General features: G+C 36.3%; 1 protein-coding gene across 10 annotated transcripts in view; it reads right to left on the minus strand.

Moving 5' to 3' along the window:
• Stxbp5l (syntaxin binding protein 5L) overlaps positions 1–13,420 on the minus strand; it is a 242,937-nt gene that overhangs the window by 68,023 nt on the left and 161,494 nt on the right. The gene's annotated exons all lie outside the window — the stretch shown is intronic.

Genomic DNA, 13,420 nt, shown 5'->3' on the forward strand with positions numbered 1-13,420 from the left:
ACACTAAACAGACACAGATGCTTAGGTAATAGATGGGTTTTTGCAAATAAGGTTGTGATTATTTTGTTCCAAATTAACAATTTTCTTTTCCTTTTAACCCTTTCCCCTATCCTTCCTTTGGTTTCTTCTTCCTCCTCTTCCTCTTCCTCCTCCTCTTTCTTCTCCTCTTCTTCCTTCTCTTCTCTTCTTTCACTTTTAGAACGGGGACTCCCTAGGTAGCCAGGCCCTCCTTGAACTATAATCTTTCTACCTTTGTCTCCCAGGAGACAAGGTGTGCACCACTACATTTGGCATATAACAAGAGTTTGATATCAGGTAGATTTAAAGAAATACAGCTTGATTTATAAAAAAAACATTTTCTTCTCATTTTTGTTCATTGCTATCTGCTATGTATTAAAAGAGAAATATGATCTGACTAATTAACTAGTTGATTAATTAAAGCAGCTTTTCTAGGCAGGTTAAGCATTTTGGTCACCTGAACCATTAAGTATTAAGTCCTATGTCTGTCCTCTTACAACTTGCTGTCTAGCTAAACATGTACATTCTGTAATTTTCAATACCTAAACTAGACATATACTCTGTATGGTTATGATTTGTGTGTGGTTTAAAAGCTTCATACTGTTTTATTACTTAGATTGAATCTTGTTGATAAACTATGTGCATAGTTTCAGTTTTATTCTTTTCATTCTGCCACATTGCCATTCTTACAAACATAAGAATAAAATAAGACAGAATAAAACTTTTATCCACTTAAAATGATTTTCCAGTTCAAATGAATTTCTGCATATTCTAGTACGACAGACCTTGAAATCTAGAAAAAAGTATTGATATAAGACTCAGAGCATTCAGGGTTGAATTTTACCTGTCTGATTTATAGGTTATATACTTGGAAAGAAATTAATGAATCTAGTTTCTAAGCTTTTTTTATAAGAATCAAATCAGAAAATTGTTTTAAAGTACTCTGAAGTTTCTTCCTGAAAAGGAAAAATTAATTTTAATATGAATAAATGTAATAGTATATGTATTTAAATCTTTAGGCTTTATGGTATTGAAATGTAGCTAATTACTTCAAATATAAGCAATAATAAAACTTTCAAAACAATGCTCAGAAGAAACAATTTGAGCGTCTAATATGATAATAATTTTTGTGCTGGATTTAAAATAGAAGGAACTACAAAGTTACACTGTAATACTGGGGAAACCAGGAAGTAGCCATTAAACAGTCTATGAAGATATTGGATTTAGTCTACTTTAAGCAACCAGAAAACTGGACTTGATATATTAAACAATTTTTACATATTAGGCAGTAGTCACAGGAAGGGGTAAGAGGAAAATGACAGCCTCATAAACATTGTAGCTTAGCAAACATTTTCTGAGGTAAAGTAAAGAAATTAAAAAAGGCCAGTGATTTCATTGAATCAGAGAGACAGGTATTGGGAGGGAAGACTGCAAAGCAGCTAGAACACAAAAGGGAATATTAACGAGAACTACACATAGAAACTATACCAGGGATTTGAAAACCATTCCTACAAATCAGAGCTACATGCTAATGTGGATATCCATGTGAATAACTACCAAAAACTTGGGGGGAAAAACAACAAAAAAGAAGGCAGAGTGGCTTCCAAATTTCATAAAGCTAAAATAATTCATATTACTAAGAACTATTATACTACACACTGAGAAAACTTCAAGGTGTCAAAATCAATACTGGCATAAATTAACCATAGAATTAATTCTTCACCTACTCTAGAAAAGATTTAGAACAATAATTACAAATAACTTTTTTCCAGAAGAACATCCCAACACCATTGAAAGGAATCTAGCAATATAATATCAAAAATATAAAATGTTGTAGTAAATCTGTGTACAAAAGGCAATGGATATGAAAAGAATTAGGAAATTTTTGACTGAACACAAAAGGGAACAGAAATTACTAAAAAATAAACACAAATGAAACATTAAATAATTAGTAGAAATAAGATATTAAGAGTTCTTTCAATATATATAGTATCTCTATGTATCTATGTATCTATCTATATTTACCTATATATTCATTCCAAACAATATCATTTCAGGAGGCTAAAATATATTAAATGATAAAGTGAGAAACAGAAGTTAAAAAAAAAACCACTCAAGTTTCTTGTGATAAGAATGTATTGACTGAGATGTCATTGGAACTGTAGACATTGCAGCAGTGAATTCTATGGTGTGAATATTTACCCTCCTCTCAAAACTTAGCTAGTAAAGGTAGTAAAGGACTAGAAGGGAACATTTAATCTCCCAAGGAACTGGAAATAGAATACATTATAATGAAGAGAAAGGGGACTCTCTAATAAGAGGATTAGGTAGGGAGAATAGGAGAGAAGGGTAAAGGGGGGATAACTAAAATTAAAGGCCATTTGAAAATACACATGAATATCTACTGCTGGCGAAGCTTCCAAATATATGAAACACACACAAACATTTACACACACATTCACACACACACACAAACACACATTCACACACAAACACACACACACACACACACACACACACACACACACACACACACTTGAAAGGAATCTAAATAGAGTCACCAAATAATAGAGACAGTGATGGTAAAGGGCATCCTACATCTCAAGTAAAACCTTTGGTGCCAGGGATGGGTTATGTCTTGTTGATTGTTTGGCAAAGGGGCCTCATGGAAACCTCCAAACACCTCAGGGTCTTGTTATGGCTATTGGTTACTCTCTACAACTTGATGGCAAGATCTTCTGTGGAAAAAAGGACTAACCAGTTGCCATGACCAGAAACCCCAGGAAATGAAATGAATGATTAGAGATAGGGCCTGAATTTCTGTAAATTTTCCACATAAGAAATGATCTCCAGAGAAAACATATATATTCCTTCTGTTTACTATGTATATAATATCCCAGCTTCTTGGAATTGAGAGATTGAACTACAAGTAAAGCTTCCACGTCTCCATTCTTTGGTCACTTGTGAAAAAAACAATCCAAAAAAATAATAATTAAAAAAAACCTTTCTTCCTGTTTGTCTCTTGGATATTGTTTTTTTCCATGGACTTGGCTTTTGGACATAAGATGAAACAGCAACACAACACTAACTGCAACAAACAACAGTAATGTCTTCTGGTGAGAAGAAAAAGGACACTGAATAAAAATTGGATCTCAGAAGAACACAAGAAATGTAAAACATGAGCACTAATATTAAAGACCTTTCTCAGTCCTTGAAAATAAAATTGACAGTTTTAAAACAAGTAAATAAAAGTCTATTTTGGAGTGTATATGGTCTATATGCAGAATGTATGAAATGATAGTACAAAGGACTGGGGGAACAAAAGCACACTGTTGTGAACCTCTCAGTCACCTGCAAAGGGGTATTGTGACACATACATAGACACAGAATAAGTTAAATACATAATTTTTAAAAAGGAAGTGAAAATTATACCTAATAAGTTAAGTTGATATAATATAAATAATTAAAAGATACAAAACTCAATAGAAGGAAAAGAAAGAACACTATAAAACAAATGAAACAATCAGAAAACCAAAATGTAGATGCTTGTGTTGAGCCAAAATAGATAGAAGACCACTTACAAAAATGGTATAAGCCATAAAAATACAGGAAGAGATCACTTGAGTGGGTAAAAAGTGAGAACCAACTACACCCAGTCTGTAGCAAATATTTAAATGTAATATAAAAACTGAAGATAACATATAATAAAAGGACAATAAGATAAAGTTAATATAAAGTTATATTTAAGAGCAAGAAAACCTTTAGGCACAAATACAGGGAATGATTAAGAAATTAGTTCATCAAGATTTAGTAATTTTAGATGTGGATGCATTAAGTGAAAGTGCTTCAAAATTCATGAAGGAAAACTGGTAGAACTAGAAAAAAAATGAACTTATGATGAAAGAAAGGAGGCAAACAATATTTTTGAAAATTGATAGAAGTTAGGCAAAAACAAATTAGACAAATTAGTAAGGATATAATCAATCTCTATTAGATAACCAAAAATTACAGAATTCTCCAACCAACACTAACAACATATGGAGACTATGAAATATCCATAAATTTTAGCAATGGGTAGAAAAATCTATACTCTGAAAATTGAAATCATTATAAGCACAAATTCGATTATCCATATAAATGAAGATTTGAACCATGCTTAACTGTCAGAATTAAATATTGTTAATGATCATAAAAATTCCTCCAAAATTCCTCAGAAAAATTTCAAAGAAAATCTTAGTAGATAGATTTAGCTTATATTTGTTTAAAAAATTTAAAATATGATTGTATGACATATATATGGAAATATAAAGGACTAAGAGCAATCTAAACAGTTTTGAAAAATAGGAGAAAAATTAAGAGATTTAAAATAAATAATTTTAAGATTACTTAGCCTGTAGGAATCTTGGGGTAACTCTAACCAAGCAAGTAAACTTTGACTTCTACAATCAAAACTTTAAGACATTGAAAAAAGAAATTAAAGATATCAGAAAATGCAAAGATCTCCCATGTTCATGGATTGGTAGGATTATTATAGTAAAAATGGCAATCCTACCAGAAACAATCTACAAATCCAATGCATCCCAACCAAAATTCCAGCACAATTTTTCACAGAACTTGGAAGGATAATTTTCAGCTTCATATGGAAGCACAAAAAAACAATTCCATGATAACTAAAGTAATCCTGAATAATAAAAGAATTGCTGGAAGTATCACCAGCTCCTATCTCAAACTATACTGTGGAGTTAGAGTATTAAGAACAGCATGGTATTGGCATAAAAACAATCAATGAAATCAAATTGAAGACCCAAACAAGTACACACACCTATAAACACTTGGTGTTTGAATTAAAAAAAAAAAAAACCCAACAGAAATACACACTGGAAAAAGAATCTTCAACAAAGGGTGCTGGTGAAAATGGATAGCTGTGAAAACTTGTATAACCACTATGGAAATTAGTGTGGGCGTTCTGGAGACAGCTAGGAATAGATTTACTTCAAGATTTGCCTATACTACTCTTGAACATTATATGTAGAGAGTTTCTAGGGTATACATGTCTGAATGTTTGCTGTGTTGGTTTAGTAAGCAAGTATAAATAGTCCCTCCTTACCTCGCACTGTTGTGATTTATTCCCCGATACAGATCTCTGACTCTGGAAGCAAATACTTAATTCTGACCTCCTACAGAAATAACCTAAAATTACATGCATAAATAAATAAAAAATTAAATAGAAATCAAGATAGCATATTACTGACATAAAGATTGATGTGGGTAATAGCATGTCTAGCAAACGTGTGTATTTATTGTAGGCCACTATTTGACAAAAAGGCAAAGGGAATACAGAGAAATGTAATGTTTTTAATAGATGATGATGAATGAATTGAGCCTTCATAAGTAAATAATTGGCTAGGTCTCACTGAGTCTTTGGTTATGGCTTTTATCTACCACTGGGGCCTCATATGCTACTGTTCTGTATCCAGCACTTTTACCTCCCATCCCTGAACCCATAATACTGTTTAGTCTCTTTTTCCCCATATCCAAATAACCACGTCACATTCCAGAGACTTTGGTTCAGGCACGGCAAATGATCTGGATATGTTCATGCTTCATACACTAGTGTTGCTTTCCAATCAACTATGATTGTGCTCCAGTTGTTCTAGCAATTCTATGTGCCTCTGTTCACAGTATCCTGGCTACCCTACTTCTCTGAGTATTTCCATATCAAATACTGCCAACCACACTACTAAAAGTGAATCTACAACTTAGATCATGTGTATATGCCAGCACATTAGACATGAAATGAGGAATCCCCTTAGACAGAATTCCCATGCATGAGAGAAAATAATTACAAGTGAAAACCAGGAACCTTCTAGAACTCGATGAGCCTTCAATACTATAGCTATTGCAGATACCGGAAGCTTTGGCAGCTAAAGATTCCTGGAGTTCTCACCAAGGAAGACTTCAACAGTCAGAGGTAATAACATGGAAACTATACCATTGTATCCTTCTTGAACAGAAGTTTCTCTACCCCATCTAATTAGTGCCTTTGCAATCACCCACAGGTAAGTTTTCCCTCACTGTGTCTACTTAGAAAAGTATGATGTTAATCCAGTGCTCCTAACGTCTGAGTCATCTCTCCAGCCCCCAAAGCAAGGCAGGCAAGATGGTTAATCCAAAGTGGAGGCGAATTGTGTAGGTTTTGTTTTTATTTATTAGGTTGATACAGCTCATCTTCATTGTCAACATGACCACATCATGAATCAACCAAATCCCAAGCTGCTGACCACTCTTGGAAGAGATTTTCCAATCAGATTATTTGAAGAAGGAGGACTCAGCCTAAATCTGGGTCATATATTCAGGTGGCAGCCCACATAAAAAGTTTGGTTTTTGCCTCCGTGCCTTCACTCTTGCTGGAAGGTTCATCCATCCTGTTGTTGAGACATTGCTGAGGTATTAGAACCAACATTTTGAAGATTCCAAAGTAAATTGATGATCAGCAGCCCCATAGGAATTTTCTAGAACTCCAATACTATATTGGAACCATTTAGGCAAAGCCTTATATACTGAACAACTATAGGGTTCTCATCCTTTCTGTCATAAGACACCCATTGTTAGACTATAAGGACCCATTCTGTAGATACTAAATGTCAACTTCATTTATCAATCCTCAAACACTATCTACTACTGGAACTTGCTGGCCCGCAATTCTTGCTGAATCAATAAGCTCCATATTCAGTGAGAGACCTACTTTCAAAAGATTTAGATAGTGTTTGGCTAACTGGATTAAAAAAACATATCAAGACCTGACTATATGTTGTATATAAGATACTCATTTTAATTCTAAAAAATCAGTAAGTTAAAAGTCCTAGGCTTAAACACAATTCCATGAAAACAATTAAAAGAATGGGTAGATTCCATAAAAATTTAAGTTTCAAAAAATTAAAATAGAACTATGAGATCTGGTGACCTCATGTTTCGATTTGTATGTGAAGTAAACAAAATCAGTCAATCTGGAAATGTGCATTCTAGTACTCACGTATCACTGCTCACAGCAGTCAGGAATTAAAAACAACTCTAGTGTCTACCAAGAGGCAAACACATAGAGAAAATGTGATATTTTTTATTATCAGAGAGATTTTATTTAGCTGCAAAATTAAGGAAATCTACCATAAATTTTCTACTTAAAATTTGTATAAAACCATTAATGACTTGAATTAGTCAAAACATACTTGCTAAAGAAGAACAAAACTACAGACACCACAGGACCTGGTTTCAAAGTATATTGCAAAATCATAGTTACTTAATATGGTACTGTGATTAAATAGATACACAGAACAATGAAACAGAATTGAGAGCACAGAGATACATCCTCAAACACGTAGTTAACTAATCCTTAGCTCAGGAACTAAGAATACAAGACAGGGAATGATAGATACTAAAAACTGTATTCATACTTAAGAGAAAGAATTAAGAGAACTCCACATCCTCTCCAGCATAAGCTATCATTGGGAACCCTTATCTTCTGCCATTCACAAGAATTAATTTAAAATGATTTAGTCCTAAAACCATAAACTGCATACCTAATAACAAAGGGGTAAAAAAATCTCCTTTACACTGTTCTTAGCAAGGATTTTTATATGACAATAAAAACACAGACAACAAAATCACAAACAGAGGTATTCATCAAGCTCAGTAGCTTTCCCACAGCAGAATATATAAACAACAAGAATAAAAAAGAAACCAACAGAATTAGAATGTTTAGAAAATATGTACTGCTGAGTAGAACTATAATGTGCAAATGTGCCACATTTTCTTCATTCTTCAGTTGAGGGGTATTTTTAGATTGTTAACAGGTTCTGGCCATTACAAACAATGCTGCTATGAACATAGTTGAACAAATTCTTTTGTAGTATGATTGAGAATCTTTTGGGCATATGCTCAAGAGTGGTATGGCTGGATCCTGAGGTAGGTTGATTCCCAATTTTCTGAAAACCACCATACTTATTTCCAAAGTGGTTGTACAAGTGACATTCCCACCAGCAATAGATTAGTGTTCCCCTTACTCCACATCCTTTCCAGTATAAACTATCATTGGTGTTTTTTATCTTAGCCATTCTGACAGGTTAAGATGGTATCTCAGAGTTGTTTTGATTTGTATTTCCATGATGGCTAAGGATGTTGAACATTTCCTTAAGTATCTTTTAGCCATTTGAGAAACAATGACATCTTGAATTTTGCATGCAAAATGATGGAATTAGAATTTCCACTGATTTCCACAGTGGCTGCACGAGTTTGCATTCCCACCAACAATGGATGAGTGTTCCCCTCACCCCACATCCTCTCCAGCATAGGCTATCGTTGGTGTTTTTGACTTTAGCTATTCTGACAGGTGTAAGATGGTATCTCAAAGTGGTTTTGATTTGCATTTCCCTGATCGCTAAGGAGGTTGAGCATGACCTTAAGTGTCTTCTGGCCATTCGAAGTTCATCTGTTGTGAATTCTCTGTTCAGTTCAGTACCCCATTTTTTAATTGGGTTAATTAGAGTTTTAGTGCCTAGTTTCTTGAGTTCTTTGTATATTTTGGAGATCAGACCTTTGTCTGATGAGGGGTTGGTGAAGATCTTCTCCCAGTCAGAAGGCAGCCTTTTTGTCCTACTGACAGTGTCCTTTGCTTTACAGAAGCTTCTCAGTTTCAATAGATCCCATTTATTCATTGTTTCTCTTATTGTCTGAGCTGCTGGGGTCCTACTTAGGAAGAGGCCTCCTGTGCCTATATCTTGTAGACTACTTCCCACTTTCTCTTCTATCAGGTTCAAAGTGGACAGATTAAAAAACGCTTTACTGAGTGAGGTAAGCCAGACCCAAAAAGAGGAACACGGTATGTATTCACTCATAAGTGGATTCTAACCATAATTAAAGGTCTTTGAGCCTATTATTCGTGATCCTAGAGAAGCTAAATAAGAAGATGAACCTGATGAAGATTATTTAGCTATCCACCAGGAGGTAGAAAATAGACAAGAGTCCCAGGTAACCTCGGGTGCATGGGGGGGGGGGTGGGAGGGTTGATGGAAGGGGAGAGGGTTAGAGAGAAGGGAGTAGGGGAGGAATGGGGAAAGCTCGGTTGACCAGGATTGGGGGGATGGAGGAAGGATGAATATGGGATCAGGGAAGAATATATTTCAAATAAGGGAGTCATTTTAGGGTTTACAGGAGACTTGATTATATATGGGATCCCAGGTCCAAGGAGAGATCCCCCAGATTGTTCTCTGGACAGAGGAGAGGGTGCCTGAATCGGCCGTGGCCCATAACCATACTGATGTATATTTTGCTTATCACCATAGATCCTTCATTTGGCGAAGGACGGCGATACAGTCGGAGACCCACATTGGAGCACCGGACTGAGCCCCCCGAGGTCCAAATGAGGAGCAGAAGGAGGAAGAACATGAAAAACGAAATCAGTACTGCGAGGGATGCTATCACCCACTGATACAAGGAAACGGATCTAATGAGAGTTTACCAAGGCCAGTTGGACTGGGACTGAACGAGGACGTGATCTAACCAGATTCTCGGAATTTGGCCGGATTCTCTGAATGTGGCTGGCCCGAAGTCTTTCTGAAAAGCCATTGACTATGATACTGGGACCTGTTTCCTCTGCATATACTGGATTTTGGGGATCCAGTCTGTTTGGATACTCACCTTCCTGGACCTGGAGGGAGGGGGGAGGAACTTGAACTTCCCACAGGGCAGGAAACCCTGACTGCCCTAAGGGCCGAAGAGGGAGGAGGAGAGGGAGTGGGGGGAGTGGGAGGGTGTTGGGAAGAGGGGAGTAAATGGAAACTTTTATAATTTAATAAAATTTACTTTAAAAAAAAGAATATTAAAACTAAGGCTATAACCATTGTATATCTAATTAAAAGATTGTAAACAAACAAACAAACAAAAAAAGAAAACACTATCCTGAGTAAGGTAAACTCAGACCCCAAAAGATGAATATGGTATGTACTCACTCATAAGTGGAAACTAACTATAAGTAAAGGATATTGGGCCTATAGTTAATGATTATAGGGAAGCTAAGTAATAAAGTGAACCCTAAGAAAAACATGTATAAATCTACCTGGAAAGAGAAAACAGATAAGATCACCTCACAAAATTGAGAGTATAGGGGTGGGGGGAGAAGGGAAGATGGAAGGGGAAGAGTAGGGGAGAAAGGGAGGGGTAAGGAGAACTTTAGGGAATGAGATAGTAGAGAAGGAGGAAGGACAAAGATGAGAGCAAGGAAAGAGATATCTTGATTGAGGGAGTCATTACAGGGTTAACAAGAAACCTGGCTCTAGAGAAATTCCCAGGAATCCACAAGGATGACCCCAGCTAAAACCCTAAGCAATAGAGGAGAGGGGGCTGATCTTGACTGGCTCTGTAGTCAGACTGAGAAATATCTTAAATGTCACCATAGAACCCCCATCTAGCAACTGATGTAAACAGAGGCAGAGAGATGCATCAGAGCACTGGACTGAGCTCCCAAAGTCCAGTTGAAGAGTGGGAGAAATGGGAATACGAGCAAAGAGGTCAAGACCATGATGGGGACACCCACTGAAACAGTCTACCTGAGCTAATGGAAGCTCACCAACACCAGTCTGACTGGGAAAGAACAAGCATAGGACCAAACTAGTCCCTCTGAATGTGGTTGACAGTTGCATGGCTGGGGCAGACTGAGGGCCACTAGGATTAATCCCTACTGCTGGTACTGGCATTTTGGGAACCTATTCTCTTTGGATGGATACCTTGCTCAGCTTAGATATAGTAGGGAGGGCCTTGGACCTTCCCCTAAGCAAGGTGCCTTATCCTCTCTGAGGATTGGATTGGTGGGGTGGGAGGGTTTGTAGAGGGAATGGGAGGAGGAGGGGAGGGTGTGGGAACTTGGATTGGTATGTATAATGAAAACAGATAGCTTGTTTTTTTTAAAAAAGAAAATAAATATATACCTAGTGAAATAAATATTTAAAATAAACATATAAGCCACTCATACAAATCCATAGTGAAAACACTGCTTATAAATGGGCAAAGAATTTATTTTTAATTTGGCATATGACCAGAATAGATTTTTTTCAAGGAGGAAATAATTCTGGAAATTAGTTAAACAAAAATATGCTCACTATTATTATTAAAGGAAATACAGATCAAAGCCATGATAAAATATCACCTAACACCTGACAAGACTGCTATCCTCAGGAAGAGAAATTCATCAGTAAGAACAGAAGCCCTTTGTATTACTGATGGGAATGTAAACCCATGCAATCAGTATGTAAAATGATACGGGGGCTCTTCAAAACACTTAAAAAATATAACTGTTACATGATCCTGTGTGCAGGGCCCAGGTCTACCCTTGCTCCTGGGGTGCATCTTGAGGACAGTTTCTGGTCAGCCAGCTAAAACATCCAGTTTGTTCCTGTGCTCCCTCTGCCTCGCCTGGTGACTAGCTGTAGGGCATTATTTCATCTTTGGGATGGTAATTTCCCACCTGCCTGGGTGGAAATCCTTGTGTAGCAGCTAGGTATAATAGGATTTCCCCAAAGTTGAATAAATGGCATTCGGCTGATCTCCTTTCAAATGACTCAGGTCTCTTGTGTGTTCTTTCAATTTCCAGGCCCTTGCCCACGTGTAAGGTACAGTGGCGCGCGAACTGCACCGACGGGGTAACATAGAATCAGGTGTTACACCTGTGACCTCATTTCTTAGTCTATAACTAAAGTGAATAAAATATCTAAGGTGGATATTACACTCCTCTACTCATTGTCTTACGCATCTATTGATAAATGAATGCATGCAGAAATTACGATTACATACAATAGAATACTAATTTGCCTAAAAATGAAAGGAAATTCTGAGATTTGTAGTAGTGTAGATACTGGAAGATATTATGCTATGTAAAATAAGCAAGATGCAGAAAGACTGACACTATATGATTTTACTTACATTTGTAATCTAAAAATGTCAAGTGCATAAAAGATTAGAATGCTGCCTGCCATAGATTCAAGGACATGAAAAAGGAAGAGATGGACACTTAACCAGCAGTTAGCTATATTGTATAGAAGACATATCAGCTGTTTTCCTTCATAATAGTGTTGCTGATTGCGAGTGGCTTTCCACTATGGCTCAACCTTTGGAGAAGTACTGCATGTTGTTAGTTTAGGGAAAAATCCAAACTCAGTATTTGAAAGGTTATTTCTATTGAATAGATATCATTTTCACACCATCATAAAATTGAGAATTCTGACCATTGGAAAGTCAAGATTCTCTCTCTTTTTATATAATATGTAATATGTGTGTATATATTATATATAGAGAGAGTCATCATGTTATACACTTTAAAACTGACATTTTGTTTACCAATTATATCTCAAAGTACAAATAAGTAAACTCAACATGGGTTATAAGTCTCAGACTCAAATAGGTTTTTGTCAAGCATTCTGTAAAGTCCCTATCCTGGGGCTTCCTTCCTGGCTCTGCAAAGGGGAAAGAGAAGCAAATAGTCCAAGAACAAAAACATGTGCTCTTGAGAACAACAGAGGTTACTATTGTTACTCACAGAATATCAGCACTTGAAGCAGGAACAGGAAGTCAGAGGTTGGTCCAGGGAGAGAAGTCTCAACCTGTAACTCTTAGAACTGACTGCTTCAACTTCCCCAGCTGATTTTTGCTTTATGTTACTAGGTCCTTGATTTGATGATACTACTTTTGTTTGCTCTCCCAAATCAGGCTATCTTGTAGCCTTTGCAGTATGCTGTAAACTGATTTGATATTTTGCTATCTATCTGTTACTTCTATCTATTTGAATATTGTGTTTCTTTTATTTTATTTCTACTTGCTACATACTTAATAAACAAACTTATTCAAAACAAAACACAGCTATCATGGATCTTTCTCTGGACCAGAGAGAGGACTCTACAAGTATGAGAACTGCTGGTCAGACCCATGTAAAAGATGAGTGTTTATATAACCTAAGAGTACTAGAGTTAGTGACTGGATCCCCAGGACAAATGGGCTAATCAAATTAGCTAAACTGGCTATCTCTGGGATCTGTGGAAGACTGTCTCAGCAAATAAAGAGTGATAGAAAAAGACATGTTAATCCTTGGTCTCCATGTGCATGTGTGCCCTCACACATTTGGACATGTATACATATACACTTGTGACCTCTCAGGCACAGAGAGAGAGAGAGAGAGAGAGAGAGAGAGAGAGAGAGAGAGAGAGAGAGATACACAAAGTAGAAAAGTAGAAAGACCTATTAGATTCTTAGAATGAAAGAACTAACATTATTAAAATATCTGTATTAGCTGCAGTAATATTTTAATACAAGAGCTGAAGAGATGGCTCAGCAGCTAAAAGCACTGACTGCTCTCTCAGAG

This window comes from Myodes glareolus, chromosome 2 (assembly GCF_982192425.1).
Source record: "Myodes glareolus chromosome 2, mMyoGla1.1, whole genome shotgun sequence".
In the NCBI taxonomy this organism is placed as follows: Eukaryota; Metazoa; Chordata; class Mammalia; order Rodentia; family Cricetidae; genus Myodes; species Myodes glareolus.